We start from the raw sequence: 10,445 nt of genomic DNA on the forward strand, positions 1-10,445 counted from the left end.
CAGCGGCGATCCGGCGCCATCGGGAGAGAGGGGGAGAGAGAGCCCCCCTCCTTCTTCTTCTTCCTTGGCCTCCCCATAGATGGGAGGAGGGCTTCCCCTCTGGTCCATGGCCTCCATGGCAGGGGAGGGGCGAGAGCCCCTCCGAGATTGGATCTCTCTCTCTGTTTCTCTTCTGTTCCGCGTTCCCTATTTCTGGCCTTTCACCATTTCTTAAATCACCAGAGATCCGTAGCTCCGATTGGGCTGAAATTTTAATACAATTTTTATCCGGATATTAGCTTCCTTGCGGCCGAAGGACACCTCCAACCAACCTACGGGGTAGCCACAAGCCTGCCTGCCGCGTCCTGGGTAGGGGGGCGCGCCCCTAGGGCTTGTGGGCCCCTCTGGCATCGTCTTGCGTTGATCCAACTTCCCAAAAATCACATGTATTCCAAAATAATTCTCCGTAAATTTTTATCGCATTTGGACTTCGTCTGGTATGGATATTCTGCGAAACAGAAAACATGAAACAAACAGGAACTGGCACTGGATCAATATGTTAGTCCCAAAAATAATACAAAAATTTGCCAAAAGTATATTAAAGTTGTAGAATATTGGCATGAAACAATAAAAAATTATAGATACTGTCGGATTTCGGGTTCCGGCAAAACCCTTAAGGTTCGAACTCTGGGGTGCGCACGCAGATCTCTCCCTTGCCCTATCTCACTCCCTCACCACGATCTCAAAGCTCAGCTCGTCGAACTCGAAGAACAAGGGACACAAGAGTTTATACTGGTTCGGGCCACCGATGTGGTGTAATACCCTACTCCAGTGTGGTGTGGTGGATTGCCTTGTAGGCTGAGGATGAACAAGTACAAGGGAAGAACAGCCTCCTGAGGAGATGTGTTCTTGAGCTCGGTGAGCTTGTGTGGTGGCAATGGATGGATGGGCTCCGATCCAAGATGAGTTGCCCCTATGGTGGTGGCTAGTCCTATTTATAGCGGCCCTAGTCCTCTTCCCAAATACTAGGCGGGAAGGGATCCCACAACGGCCAATTTGAAGGGGGACTGCTAGTACAAGTTATCCTAACAAAAGGTGGTCTTCGCCTGCCAAAGGCTCTGGTGGTGACGCCGTCGTGGGCTCCGTGATGACCTCCGTCCTACCGTCCTGCTGGTCTTGGTCTCGTTGCACCGATATGAAAACCCTTGCCTGAGGCCTCAGGACTCCTCGCCTACGCCTGCTCCTTTAGAACCGAAGAGGAAACCAGTCCTCTACGCCCGCTGGCGCCCGCCTGGCCTCGGTCGTCATGGCTCACGTCACGGGAACCTCGCGAGGTTCCCTTCTTTACCACGCTCTTCCGTGTGCTCTACGTCCTCGGGTCCCGGCCCTCGAGCGAGCTCAGCTGCCGCTGGTATGCCGGGTCGCGATGCCGTGGTCAAGGCCAGGGGGTGAGGGCTGGAGAGCCAGTAAGAGCTCCTGAGTCGCGATGCTCAGGAGCCCCCCTTTTAACGCGCAAGCGAATTGCATGGGAAAAGAAGGAGCCCGTGGTACCGCCCGCTGTCATCCTCGAGGGGTTCCTGCAGGTTAGCTGGAGAGATAGGATAGCCCGTGATCGTGCTGGTTACCCGGCCACCGATTGTTCCACAAGAAAACGAAGGCACTAAGGATCTAATGAGGTGACGTGTGCGGAGCGGGCCTGTAACACCCCGCATGTAACTTGCCATATTTGTAACTCCGACTCTTGCCATTTTCGGCTATGTGTTATGTTTTTTCCTCCGTTGTCGGGTTTTGTCTTTCGTTTTGTATTTTGTCATGTCATGCATTTTCATATCATGTCATCATGTGCATTGCATTCGCATACGTGTTCGTCTCATGCATCCGAGCATTTTCCCCGTTGTCCGTTTTCCAATCCGGCGCTCCTATCTCCTCCGGTGCACCCCTCTAGTTTTCTTTCGTGTGCGTGTGTCAAACTTTCTCGGAATGGACCGAGGCTTGTCAAGTGGTCTTAATATACCACCCGGAGTCTACCGGTCAAGTTTCGTTCCATTCGGAGGTCGTTTGGTACTCCAATGGTTAACCGGGCATCCGCAAAGTCCATTTGAGTGTCCAGCAAAAACCGCCTCCAAAACCAGCCCAAAACCCACCAAACTCTCTTCCATGCTCTAGGTCGTTCAATCACGATCGTGTGGGCAAAAACCGCACCTCATTTGGAGCATGCTCTACCTATTTATATGTGGGCATCCCAAAAACGAAACTGCAGACGAACCCTAACCCTCTCCCTCCGCGCCGCGCCGGACGCGTCCGCTCCGGCCGGACAACGTCCGCCGCGCGCCCGGCCAATCGCAGGCCGCCATGTCGCTCCGCCGCCGCCGGACCGCGCCGGCCCGCCGGGCCCGTGACCGGCCCCCTCGGCCCACTCCACCGCGCGCGCGCCTCCCGCCGGCCCGCGCCGCCGCCCTCGCCTTCGGCCGCCGCCGGCGTGCTGCGCCCCGCCGCCGGCGACCGCCTCCGTCCTCTCCTCCTCCGGCCTCGCGCCGCCCTCCTTCCACCCGCCGGCGAGCAGCTCACCGGAGCCATCGGCGAGGCCGAGCTCGAGCTCCTGTAGCCCTCGCGAGATCTCGATCTGTACGTGCCCGTTGACTTCCTCGCGAACCGTTTTTTTTCCTCAGATTTTTCTCAGCAAGTGCTCCTGTTCCCGATGCGATAACTTCTTGCATGTAGCTCCGATTCGCGCGTATAATATGTCAAATTGTTCTTCTCGTGATTATCCTCATTTTGTTCAATTGCACCATGTTCATTAGAGGTTATCTTGATGCCCAAATCTTCGTTAGAAGAGGGCTAGTTGCTGTTATTCTCTAGTTCTTATCAGAACTTGGAGATTTGTCATTTTTGTATCATTTATTCTGTGCATCTTTTGAGCATGAGCTCTACATGTGTTTTGAAGTATGCCATGCCATCTTTCCAGTGTTATAGTAAGGGACTTTTGTCATGTGCATTTAGTAGAACACTACCATGCCTTGTTTTGCTATGTTAAGTTCCTGTAGCATGTTGATTTCGTGCTCTGAACATTTCTACCTGATGCTGATTTCTGCCATGTCCAGTTTTTCACCAAGTCTGTGTACCTGTAATCTTTTGCACTTTTGCCATGCTTGTTTGAGCTTGATATGTTGTGAACTAGCCGTAGCTCAGTGTTCATATTTTGTCAAGCATCTCCTGTAGTTTACCGTCATGTGCTTTGTGGCTATGTTGGAGTGCTGCAGCTTTGTTACTTGTTGCATTTTAGGTGCTATCTTGCTGTTTATCGCAGATTAGTGTCATTCTTGTTTTGCTTGCCATTTGCAAACCGTGCATCCGATTCCGGTGATCTTTATATCGATTTTGACCGAAATCACCTCATCTTTCCAGTGGCATGCTTGGTTTGCCAAGTTACTGCCATGTTCATCTTTTTCCTTCCGGAGCACGCATATGCATCGCATATCATATCTTGCATATCATACATGTTTTGCATCATGTTGCTTGCGCATTTCTCGTTGTTGATTGTGGTTCCGTTTGTTTGTGTTCTTGTCTTGGGTAGAGCCGGGAGACGAGTTCGTGAACGAGGAACCCGTCGAGTACGCTTACGAGGATCAAGCTTTCGACAACTCTGAGAATCTTGCAGGCAAGATGACCACCCCTCGAAATCACTTCTATCTTTGCGATGTTAGTTGTTCGCTCTATTGCCATGCTCCATACCTATCTTTTGCTATATCATGTCTCCCATTTTAGCCATGTCAGCCTCTAACCATCCTGTCCTAGCAAACCGTTGTTTGGCTAAGTTACCACTTTTGCTCAGCCCCTCTTATAGCGTTGCTAGTTGCAGGTGAAGTTGAAGTTTGTTCCATGTCGGAACATGGATATGTTGGGATATCACAATATCTCTTATTTAATTAATGCATCTATATATATTTGGTAAAGGGTGGAAGGCTCGGCCTTATGCCTGGTGTTTTGTTCCACTCTTGCCGCCCTAGTTACTGTTATACCGGATTATGTTCCTTGAGTTTGCGTTCCTTACGCGGTCGGGTGATTTATGGGACCCCCTTGACAGTTCGCCTTGAATAAAACTCCTCCAGCAAGGCCCAACTTTGGTTTTACCATTTGCCGCCTAAGCCTTTTCCCCCGGGTTTTCGCGAGCCCGAGGGTCATCTTATTTTAACCCCCGGGCCAGTGTTCCTCTGAGTGCTGGTCCAAACTAGAGCACCGTGCGGGACCGTCCCTTGGCAACTTGGGTTATGTTGGTACCTGTACGCTTCGCTTATCCGGTGTGCCCTGAGAACGAGATATGTGCAGCTCCTATCGGGATTTGTCGGCACATTCGGGCGGCTTTGCTGGTCTTGTTTTACCATTGTCGAGATGTCTTGTAAACCGGGATTCCGAGACTGATCGGGTCTTTCCGGGAGAAGGTTTATCCTTCGTTGACCGTGAGAGCTTATGATGGGCTAAGTTGGGACACCCCTGCAGGGTATTATCTTTCGAAAGCCGTGCCCGCGGTTATGAGGCAGATGGGAATTTGTTAATGTCTGGTTGTAGATAACTTGTCACTTGACCCAAGTAAAATACATCAATTGCGTGTGTAGCCGTGATGGTCTCTTCTCGGCGGAGTCCGGAAAGTGAACACGGTCTGAGTTATGTATGACGTAAGTAGGTGTTCAGGATCACTTCTTGGTCATTGCTAGTTGACGTCCGTTCCATTGCTTCTCTTCTCGCTCTCATTTGCGCAAGTTAGCCACCATATATGATTTTGCCGCTGCAGCTCCACCTCTTTGCACCATTCCCCCCTTTAAGCTTAAATAGTCTTGATCTCCCGGGTGTGAGATTGCTGAGTCCCCGTGACTCACAGATTCTACCAAAACAGTTGCAGGTGCCGACGATGCCAGTGTAGATGATGGCGTCGATCTCAAGTGGGAGTTCGACGAGGAACGTGGTCGTTACTATGTGTCTTTTCCTGATGATCAGTAGTGGAGCCCAGTTGGGACGATCGGGGATCTAGCATTTGGGGTTGTCTTATTTTCATCTGGTTTTGACCGTAGTCGGTCTATATGCTTGTATTTTGGATGATGTATGATATTTTTTTATGTATTGTGTGAAGTGGCGATTGTAAGCCAACTCTTTATCCCATTCTTGTTCATTACATGGGATTGTGTGAAGATGACCCTTCTTGCGACAAAACCACTATGCGGTTATGCCTCTAAGTCATGCCTCGACACGTGGGAGATATAGCCGCATCGTGGGCGTTACAATTTGGTAATCAGAGCCATCCCCGACTTAGGAGCCCCCTGCTTGATCGAATCGCTGACGTTGTTGAGTCTAGAACAAAAATGTTTTGAGTCTTAGGATTATATATATCGGAGAGTAGGATTCTTTTTACTCCCCAGCCCCTTCGTCGCTCTAGTGAGGTCTCCTGACGTAGAAGTTTTGACTACTCTCCCCTTAAATTTCATTAAAAAAAATTTAGGATCACGCGGGTATCTTGGAATCGTTCCGATGGATTTGTGACGAGAACATTGTTCTTGGTGCCTCCTGTCATTTAGGGGTTGTAGCAGTGTCCCGGGGAGTTGAGCTCCGAGGTGTTGTCGTCACAATTTTATCGTTGCAGTTCTGGAATACCCGAGTTTCGCCGACATCGAAATCTCTTTTATGCAGTTGTTGGTGAGATCACCTCGACGCCACCCAGTACTGGGGCGGGAGTTCGGGAGTATTGCCATAACTTGTATAACGGATGTTTTTCGAAGGTTGAGGTAAACGATTTCCGAAGGTTTCTTGGTTATGTGTTGACGGATGGATACAGCTGGATCTAGGGATTGTTAGTTTGGGTGATATATTTTGTGTCCCCTGTATCCCCTACACCAGATTGCATAACCAGAAAGTTTCGGGAGTTTATAAGTGGGAATTCAAGTAGCCTTAGGATATCTTTCCGACAGACGCATGATATGAGATTGGGGTTCGACGTCTAGTGGTCCGCCTGTATACGGTTGATTTTACAGTGGTCTCGTTGTGTCTTAAAGAGTCCATGGCTTTGCCGACTCGGGGACGCTTCGTATGTCATGTGCACAGCCTTGTACATGATGGTGCTGTACGATTGAGCCCGTGTGGGCCCCACCACGAAAACTTCGGACGAAATATCTATCATATGTTTGTTCCGGCTTATTTTGCAAGCCAATACTTTGTTTTATTTTCTATTGTGGTATTCGAGTTGCTTCGAATTCATATGATCATTCCATATCTTTTTCAAGTGGCTTCTCAACTTATGGAAGTGTGATGATTTACTACGGAATTCATTCGTTCATCTTCGTTCGAATGTTTATTGTGAAGACTATATGTTGCAATTTCTATCCGTTGATTCTACTTATCTATTTGTCTATCAAGATGCTAACGGATGTCACCCTCTTCAGGATGGCTCCGCCAACGCGTCAGAATCCGGATCGCAATGAAGGGAGTCAAGCGAACCCTCCGCCACCACCTCCACCTCCGGAGGCATGGCAAGCAATCATGGCAGCCACCAACGCCAATGCTCAGATGATTCTGCAACTCTTGCAAGAACGTACTCAAGGGCAAGGCAATCAAGGCAATCAAGGTCAAGGCAACAATCAGTTTCACTTTGCCACTCTCAACCAGTTTCTCGCAAATCAGCCCAAGTCTTTCAGCTACTGTGCCGAGGCCACGGATGCCGATGATTGGCTCGTGGACATCAACAAGCATTTTGAATGTAGCAATGTCAGGCCTGAGGACTTTGTCAAGTTCGCTTCTTTCCAGCTCAAGGACCAAGCTGCTGATTGGTTTCAGCAATACAAAGATTCCAGAGGAGGTCGTGTGATCACTTGGACTGACTTCTGTCGGGACTTCAAAGCGCACCACATTCCACAAAGTGTTGTTGAGAGCAAGCGTGAGGAGTTCCGCAATCTCAAGCAAGGCAACATGTCTGTGTATCAATACAACATTCAGTTTCAGAAACTTGCTCGCTTCGCTAAACAAGACGTTCCTGATGAGAAGAGTATGATCTATCACTTCAGAGGTGGCCTTAAAGAGGATCTGCAGTTAGCTCTCGTTCTTGTTGAGCCTACTCACTTTGATCAATTCTACAATATGGCACTGAAGCAAGAGGCTGCTCAGCTCAAGTGTGAGGCTTCTAAGAAAAGAGTCAGAGACGCAGTTCAGTCTTCTTCTTCCTCACTTGTGTCAGCTAAGCAACAGAAGTTCTGGTTGCCTCCTCCTCCTCCGTTTCGTCAGCCTTACCAGCAGAAGAACAAAGGTGGCCATAGTTCTTCCAACTCTGGCTATCAGAACAAGTCTCAGAATCAAGCTCCAAAGTCCAATGCTCCTTATCACCGTCCACTCTCAGAGGTGACTTGCAACAAATGTCAGCAGAAAGGTCACTATGCTAACAAGTGCTTCAACCAAAGGCGTCTTCCTCCTCCTCCTGTCAGATCTTCCAGCAATGCAGTGGTCAAGCATAATCCAAAGTATGCTAAGGTGAACATGATGAATGCAGCACAAGCGTAGGAATCTACTGATGTGATAATGGGTAATCTCTCAGTTAATGATATTCCTGCAAAAGTTCTTTTTGATACTGGTGCATCGCTTTGTTTCATGTCAAGACCGTTTTTTGCCAAGCATGAGTTTTCCTGGTCTTATCTGGATAAACCATTGGGTGTTATTTCTCCGGAGAAGGCAATGAGAGCTAACTCGATGGTTCCGAATGTTTCCATCAAGATAGGCGACTATAAATTTCAGTCTTCTCCAATTGTTCTTGGTGACTCGGATATTGATCTTATTCTCGGGATGGACTGGCTTTCTAAGCACAAGGCTCAACTTGATTGTGCTGCCAGGGAAATTCAATTGACACACTCGTCTGAGGATGTGATTATTTATGCCGCTCGTGATGAAACCATTCGGTTTTTATCTCTCAATGAGAAGGGCGAATTGAATGCCATCTCTCAGATTCCAGTCGTTTGCGAGTATCAAGATGTCTTTCCAGAAGAGCTTCCGGGTATGCCTCCTCATCGGCCAGTTGAGTTCGTTATCGAACTGGAGCCTGGCACTGAACCCGTTTGCAAGCGTCCATACAAGCTTGGACCCAACGAGCTGAAGGAATTGAAGAAACAGCTCGATGAACAAGAACGTCTGGGTTTGATCAGACCGAGTTCTTCTCCATGGGGTTGTGGTGTTCTTTTTGTCAAGAAGAAGGATGGCACGGACCGACTTTGTGTCGACTACCGGCCATTGAACAAGAAGACAATCAAGAACAAGTATCCACTTCCCAACATCAATGAGCTTTTTGAGCAACTCAAAGGTGCTTAAGTATTCTCGAAGCTTGACCTTCGTATGGGTTATCATCAGATTCGCATTCGTGAAGAAGATATTCCCAAGACAGCATTCAGAACAAGCTTTGGTTCTTATGAATATACTGTCGTGTCTTTCGGCCTTGTCAATGCTCCTCCGGTGTTCTCTCGGATGATGAATTTCACCTTCAACCCCTATACCAATGAATTTGTTCTGGTGTATCTCGATGATATCTTGGTCTTCTCCAAGAATAAGCAGGATCATGCCAAACATTTGCGATTGGTGCTCGACAAGCTCAGAGAGTATCAATTCTATGCGAAGTTCTCGAAATGTGAGTTTTGGCTCGATGAAGTTCTTTTCCTTGGTCACATCATCTCTGCCAAGGGCATCGCTGTTAACCCCGAGAAGGTGTCCGCAGTTGTGGATTGGGAACCTCCTAAAAATGTCAAGTAGCTTCAAAGTTTTCTGGGTCTTGCAAGCTATTGCCGAAGATTCGTTGAGAATTTCTCCAAGATTGCAAAGCCTCTTTCCAACCTCCTACAGAAGCATGTGAAGTATGTCTGGTCTCCTGAGTGTGACGTTGCTTTCAACACTCTCAAAGAGAAACTAGTCACAGCTCCTGTCTTGACTCCTCCTGAGGAATCCAAGCCGTATGAAGTTTTCTGTGATGCTTCTCTCCAAGGTCTCGGTGCTGTGTTAATGCAAGAGAAGAAAGTTTTGGCCTATACCTCTCAGCAGTTGAAGCCCAACGAGAAGAACTACCCCACTCACGATCTTGAGTTGGCGGCAGTTGTCCATGCATTGATTACGTGGAGACATCTCTTGTTGGGAAGACAAGTGGACATTTTCACCGATCACAAGAGTCTCAAGTATATCTTCACTCAGCCCAACCTCAACCTCAGGCAGACTCGATGGGTCGAAATGATTCAAGAGTACAATCCGAGTATTGAATATACTCCAGGCAAAGCAAATGTCATTGCAGATGCTTTAAGCAGGAAAGCTTATTGCAACAGCTTAATTCTCAAGCCTTTCCAACCGGATCTTTGTGAAGCTTTCCGCAAGCTGAATCTCCAAGTTGTTCCTCAAGGCGTTCTTGCCAACCTCATAGTCTCTCCTACTTTGGAAGATCAAATACGTGAGGCACAACTCCTTGATGCCATGGTGAAGAAGGTGAAACGTGGTATCGACAAGGGTCTTTCCAAATACAAGTGCTATCGCATTGATGACAGAGACACTTTGTTCTTCGAGGACCGGATTGTGGTTCCGAAAGGTGATCTAAGGAAAGTCATAATGAACGAAGCGCACAATTCTCTCCTTTCCATTCATCCTGGAAGTACGAAGATGTATCATGACCTCAAGCAGTCGTATTGGTGGACTCGAATGAAGCGAGAAATTGCTCAATTCGTGAATGAATGTGATGTCTGTCGAAGAGTGAAAGCAGAACACCAACGACCAGCTGGTCTCCTCCAACCTCTTGCTATCCCAGAATGGAAGTTTGATCATATCGAAATGGACTTCGTGACTGGTTTTCCCAAGTCCAAGCGCGGAAATGATGCTATCTTCGTTGTCATTGACAAGCTCTCTAAAGTGGCTCATTTCCTTCCAATCAAAGAATCCATCACAACAGCTCAGCTGGCAGAGCTTTACACCTCCAGAATTGTCTCTTTGCACGGCATTCCACAATTGATTTCTTCAGATCGTGGAAGCATCTTCACCTCTAAGTTCTGGGACTCCTTCCAGAAGGCCATGGGCACTAATATTCGCTTCAGCACAGCTTTCCATCCTCAAACTACTGGCCAAGTCGAGCGAGTCATTCAAATTCTTGAAGATATGCTTAGGGCTTGTGTCATTTCCTTTGGCATGAAATGGGAAGATTGTCTTCCTTATGCTGAATTCTCCTACAACAAAAGTTTCCAAGCGAGTTCGGGCAAGGCCCCATTCGAGATTCTCTATGGCAGAAAGTGCCGTACCCCTCTCAATTGGTCAGAGACTGGTGAACGCCAACTTCTTGGCAATGACTTAATCACTGAAGCTGAAGAAATGTGTAAAGTCATCCGTGACAATCTCAAAGCCGCGCAATCGTGCCAGAAGAGTTACTATGATAGTAAGCATCGTGACTTGGCTTTCGAGATCGGAGACCATGTCTACCT

Source organism: Triticum aestivum, chromosome 1D, assembly GCF_018294505.1.
Source record: "Triticum aestivum cultivar Chinese Spring chromosome 1D, IWGSC CS RefSeq v2.1, whole genome shotgun sequence".
NCBI lineage: Eukaryota > Viridiplantae > Streptophyta > Magnoliopsida > Poales > Poaceae > Triticum > Triticum aestivum.